At 40.1% G+C, this 6433-nt stretch overlaps 1 protein-coding gene across 1 annotated transcript in view; it reads left to right on the top strand.

Moving 5' to 3' along the window:
* Window positions 1-3170: 3170 nt before the first annotated feature.
* Window positions 3171-6433, top strand: part of hycc2 (hyccin PI4KA lipid kinase complex subunit 2) — a 43925-nt gene continuing 40662 nt past the window's right edge. The window contains exon 1 of the mRNA XM_058786612.1: window positions 3171-3371. The gene's annotated coding sequence lies outside the window, so the exon portion shown is untranslated. The remainder of the gene's footprint in view (window positions 3372-6433) is intronic.

The following is a 6433-nucleotide window of genomic DNA, read 5'->3' as shown; positions in this document are numbered from 1 at the left end:
CGCCAGGATTGGTCCATTATGTACAATGCCTGCATGTTATTGGTCACGTGACTCAATATAACAGTGCGACTACAGTAAAAAAGCATTGCTGTTATAAAAACACAGATTTGCGAGCATTATTGGAATTGAATTGTTACAATAAACAAGCAACACACCTCGTGCTTGTCATCACAGAATCTAACCAATGAGAATAAAGTGTGTCGTCATCAAGGCTCTCGCAGCTGATTTTGAGCAACTGCAGCTCCTGACCTCGGCGGCTGGCCTCGTTTTGCTCTCGCGGTACTTTGATGGCACGTGTGATCGTAAAGCGGCTGCAGTGCCGATCAAAGTCAGACAAATCTTCTAACCAGAATGCATTGCTTTTGTCAGGCTGCATGAAGTCAAACAAGCCTATTGGTAACATGAGAGGTGTGTTCGACTTGAAGGGGCGCTGCGCAGAATGATCAGTGTATGGCATCAAAGTATCGCGAGAGCAGATGGATCCTTATGCTTTCGAATCGCTCTCGCAGTACTTTGGTGTCATACACTGATCATTCTGCGCAGCACCGCTTCAAGTCGAACACACCTGAGATCTACAAATACCAAACAATACAGATCACATGACACAAACCAGCCAATGCGAAACAAAACACATGACTTAGACAACCAATCAGAACATGACACATACACAAGGCAGGAAAACATGAGGATCGAGGAAATCACATGACAAACCAGGAAACGGTACTAAATTACAGAATAAAAGACAAGAAACTTACACTAGAAACGAAACCCAAAACCATGTTACAGATGCTCTGATGGCAGGCAAAAGCAGACTCAAACACAGGGCTACTTATACACCAAAAATAAAACAGAATACTGTCACGGCCGGCTCAGAGCCGCGACAGATGAGGGAGGCAACGAGAACGCAAAATGAATCAACAAATGTTTATTTACAGAAATAAAGATTACAACTCATAATAAATAAAATAACACTAGGTTAACGCAAGATAATAATCACAATCCAACAGGCCTGCCAAACCTAAACCCAAACTAAACTAAACTAAACTAATGCATAAAGCAAACAAATAATCACAACAGAACAGCCCAACATAACGAAAACCAAAGAGGGTAACAGAGAGAGGGGCTAAACAGAGGTCCAAAAAACCCTTTTAAACTTCTCTGCAGGTGTTTCACATGATGATTACCCCCCAAGGCCCGCCCCTCAGCCGGCTAAAGCAGAACGGGCCCAGAGGCACGTCACAATACACACAGGAACTCAATCAGTAATGACAGAAACATCTGAGAACATGCTAGTAACCTAATAACTAAGGAAACAGGAACTAAACGCAGGAGCTGAACAGGAAATGAGAAACCTGAAACAAAGGAAGAAAATCACCTTCAAAACGAGAGTCAAAAACACACCGGCAGACCGTGACAGTGTGTGCGGAAGCCCACAGTTTCCAGTCTGAGGAAGTTCTGATTCAGGTGCAGTTTTTATGGTCATAAGGTTATACTGCTCTGGTTTAATCTAAGAGACATGAGAACAGTCCTATTCTCTGTTTGCATTGAGCTCATCAGATGATGTTACACCCCATTTACTGTCACTGACTGTTTTTCAGGAGGAAGGATGGTATTTAATGAATTTACTTCAAAAAAATAACATTATATTATATATATAGATATATTTTTTGGCTTTAATATTGGTATTCTGTGAACACAGTGACAGCGGCCTTCAGTTCTGACTCTTCACAATGCAGAGCAGCCTCTCAGACAGACGTCGCTGCTTACATCGGTCTGAGATATCAGGCTACAGGCATAACAGTGAAAAATGCACAGTCTTCTACACTTATCTCAAGAATTAAAAATAACACTTCAAATTAATTTGTACAAAATTATACATGTTTCCATAAGAGTATGTTAAAAAAATAAAAGAACAAATGACCTGCCAGGGGTGTACTAGTTAACACAGGTTAACCCTTCATTCAGGATTTTATTATTATTAGTCTTCTTTTTAAAGGATCTAAGGATTTCTAATAGCGACCTGTTCAAAGAGCACAAAAGATAGGATGTTTCCCAGCAGTCAAAATCTGAAGTACAAAATCCACAGTACAGAAACGAGTAGAAAACCGTAATATTGACTAAAACCAACAGGGCTGAAAGCACGGGATGATATACACAAATGATCAAATTAAACAAGCAACAGGTGAGCAAAATTAACAAGTAACCATGGAAACCACTGAGTAACTATGTAAACAAATCAGAAACTAAGGAAACCTGAACTAAACACAGGAACTAAAGGAAACAGAAAATACATGTCAGCTTAAAAGACGTCAGAATATAAACACACCATGACAATGTACTGCAGAAGAAATAAGTCTTTAATTTGGACAAGCTATAAGTCATTAAGAAAGTATTGAGATTCAATTTTTGGCATCTGTTTTTTTTTTTTTTAAGACATAAATAAGGTCAACCCAGAAAGACACTTTTGAGCACAAGGCCCAGAAGAAACAATGGTTTCTTATGTGACAGCTCTTCAACAAGGTAAAAGACTGGGAATTTGGCCATTTGACTGATTCACTCATCAGCGTTAGAGACCATAATGTTTGTTGCATGAAGCGGACCTCACCTTGACAAAAGTGATCAACGCCTGTCAGGCCAACGAGATCAAACGTCAAACCAGATGAACATGCTAGTCACTGATGTGAACAATAACCAGATAACATAAACAGCAGTATCAGAAACAAATAAAAGAGGAAGCAAACATAGTACAGTGAACAGAAAATCAGAGCGTGTGCAACAGAAAGTCACCATGAAGCACACATGAAATATTCAACCAGTGCCCAGCTTATGGAGAAACATGTGAAAAACACACACACAGCAAAAATATTCAGAACACAAATCTCCACCAAGAAGACACAGGCAGTAGAACAAGATGAGGTGATGAAGATGATGATTTCTATGCTGGACCACTGAAGTGAAAACATCACAATCACAAATGTGCAGCACAGAAACACTAAGAGAAAAAGATGAGTTGAAATTCTGCATGTGATGTTATATACAACAGTGTGTTCGAAGCCCTGGAAACTCCAAAAATACACTTCATTACATATTCTGGCCACAAGATGGCACCCGTGGGACAAGTACAACTTACCTTCACACACAGAGAGCAAACGCACAACATTCAGTTTCAAATGGTCAACAGCAACATACTGGCAATACTTGGGCGCACAACCTATGAAAAGATAGGGATGTGAAAATAATAGAAGACCTAAAAACTGAAGATGTACTGTTGAAAGACTTGAATGAGCTGTTCTCTGACTGAACAGTGACTTAGACTAGAGCTTGTCACGGGTTGTTGGGGCTTGAAGCTCAATAGAGCATGGACGAGTCAGGTATGTAAATGAATAGAATCTTTTAATAAATCTACACAGAATGCAAAAACACAACCTCTTCAAATAACGTAAGACAGGACAAAGAAACAGGGGAAAGGCAGGGCTATAAATACTAACCAAACGAAAGGAACTAATGGGATAAATTAACAAGGAACAGGTGATACAAATGATAATCAGAGAACTAAGGAAAACTATCAGGGCAGGTAGAACGGAAAACATAATGAAAACAAACTCAAAACTAAACAACATACACGTGACAGAGCTGTACTACAGTTTCTGTTGCAGTAATTCAGATTGCTCATGAACAAGAAAGTACTATTCAGCTTGTATAACTGTTCAGTTCAAGAGTTTAAACTCAAAATTGTTTGCAAAGGTACACTTAAGAAAGGGGATACTGCATATTCTGTAGTTCAAATACTTCATTTTGGTGACTTTTTGTTCACTGATTTGTGCTGGATTAGCTTTTCTGCTGGTATCGTAATGATGCACCGAAATTATTTACTACAATGTGGTCAGATTGTTTACCGAGATCATGGACCTCCTTCTTCTGTCCAAACACACGTACAGCTCAGAGTTTAGAGCACACTAACAGCAGAATACATATGTACCCGGTGCTGGCAAAATTGAAAACATTAGTTCTTTTTGTTTTTACATTCTTCATTAAAATACCTTCAATATGACTTGTTGAAATCAGACAAGAAATGGCTGAGCGACAGCTGTTTGAAGGCGATAGAGTCAGCAGAGCTGATTTAGAGAAAAATCGAGTTAAAGTTTTCTGAAGATTCCAAACAAAATCACCAAGCAACGTTGCAATTCTTTTCATAATAATAATTACTATATTATTAATCACAATATAGCTGTTTTTATTTTATTTTTGTTATTAAAAATAAGAACAAAGATGCAAATAAACAGTAGTTTAATCAAGAGCAGCGAGTGATTCCGTCTTTTCTTTTAATGTTTGATTAACAGACAGATCTATATTAAGACCTGCTGTAATGCATGGATCTAATATAATGTTACACATCAGATTTCCCCTCGTTCATGTAAGACATAACAGATCATGTTTGTATGAATATATTTCACAATAATGTACTTTATTGGGAGATTGCGCGCTTTTGGAGAGACGTGTCATATTGCACACGCTATGCAAATGTCAGTCAGCAGAATATTATTAAACTCTCTGCCAGTGCCGCTTCTCTTGTTGCTGTGTTTGTCCAGACGCTGAAGGACTGAGAGCACTGCTGAGTTCCGCTCTTCTGAGAATGTGTTCAGTGTGTGGAGAGAGATGAGAAGTCTGAGCGCTCACAGATAGACTCAGAAGACACCATCAAGCTCTACAGCCTCCTGCTTGTGGTTCCTGAGTAAACCGTATCTCTGTCCATCAGACATCACACTCAGATTTCTTCAACTGATTTCATGGCCTGAATGAAAATTCCGAGCTCATCAAACATCTCCATCTCCTGACCTGCCCTGAGCGGTTGTGAATCCTCTGCAAATACACAGTATAGTCTGGAGAGCATTCAGCTCTTGTCTGAAATGAGCTTGTATATTATTTGGCATGTAGAACCAAAACTTACCCACAAAGAGTTCACCACAGATCACAGATGCACATGACAGACCTATTACTCTAACATATTTTTAAGTGTTTTGTTTCATGTTGCTGTTGTCTGTTGGTCGGCTGGCACTTCTCTCTCCCATTTGTTTGTTTTTGTGTATTTTGAGTTCTCGATGGTTTTGGAGCATGTGAAGATGCAGAATTATGCCTCTTCCGTTGATTACTGCTTGTATCAGATTCAGATTCAAATAGCTTTGTTGGCGTAGTGAAAGGAATTTTTACATTGCCAAAGCATCAATAACAGTATACATACACATTTGCAACACACACACACCATAGATTTAAATATAGCATGGAATACAGCTGAGAATATATTTCGCAACAGAAATGTACTTTAATCTTGTAATATTTATAAAGGAGTCTGTGCATATAGTGCAGGGTGAAGGTAGACAGCAGCTGTGGGAGTTTGTCCTTATGGAAGTCTTTGTGTGGTGGGTTGTGAAATGGGGATAGATTGTGTCACTAATTTGTGTGTAATTAGGGCAGGCTGTTAGAAAGTGCTCAGTGTTCACGGTCAGGACTTTCCTGAGGGTCAGTCACTGTATTCTGCCAGTTTATATTCCCTCTTTAGGACCAAATACCATCCCAGTTTACTTTGTTGGGCTGTTGCGTGTGTCCGGTGTTTTAGGTACTTCTCTTTCTGTGTTTGACTGATGTGGTTTGGTCTGGCTAGGCTTTTATTTTCAGTCAGACGTGTTTAGGTTTGTGCAGTAAGGCCGAGGGCGTTTCTTCCTGGCGTCAGCTCCTGATTGTGGTCGAGGGTCCGTCTATCACTATTTATTAGGTGGACATGGAATTGAATGGCCCTTTTTGGAATTGTGATTATGGGAGGGTATAATCCTAATTCTGCTCTGCAGGCATTATTTGGGGTTTAGGGTGTTTATCTCCTCGAGTGAACTCGTGGTTTGTGAGTGGACCCCAGACTTCACACCCGTAGAGCGCCAGGCCTTCTCTGACTGATCTGATCTCTTTCATCTCGGACTGTTTTCTGCTGGAATCGATCTCCCAGGATTTGTACCACCGGGAGGTTGTGGCTGGTGTGGGCCGCTGATCCAGATCTCAAGGGAAATGGATTTTGTCAGTCAGCAGCTGGTTTGATAGCCACCAGAGGGCACTCTTCTGAACTATTGTTTATTATAACTCCCATCACCCTTTGCCTGGTCCATCAAGTCTCATTGCCATCGCTGTGGGTGATTACCTTTTTAAAGATAGAATAAAACCAGCTGCAAGCGTCTCCACCAGGCCTTATGAAATCTGAACGATTATTTCAAAGTCTGCTGTGTGTCACGCTGTGAGCTACGACACCAGTTTCATCTCCATCACACAACACACAAGTCATGAAATCCTTCTGTTTATCGTTGACTGTTGTGTCACGAGTTCCAGCACTGGTGAGCAGACTCAGCTCACTATTAACTAACTATTACCTACGACTACAGCCTCAATAAAC

This window comes from Onychostoma macrolepis, chromosome 09 (genome assembly GCF_012432095.1).
Source record: "Onychostoma macrolepis isolate SWU-2019 chromosome 09, ASM1243209v1, whole genome shotgun sequence".
NCBI lineage: Eukaryota > Metazoa > Chordata > Actinopteri > Cypriniformes > Cyprinidae > Onychostoma > Onychostoma macrolepis.
This window is presented reverse-complemented; position numbering and strand designations above follow the sequence as displayed.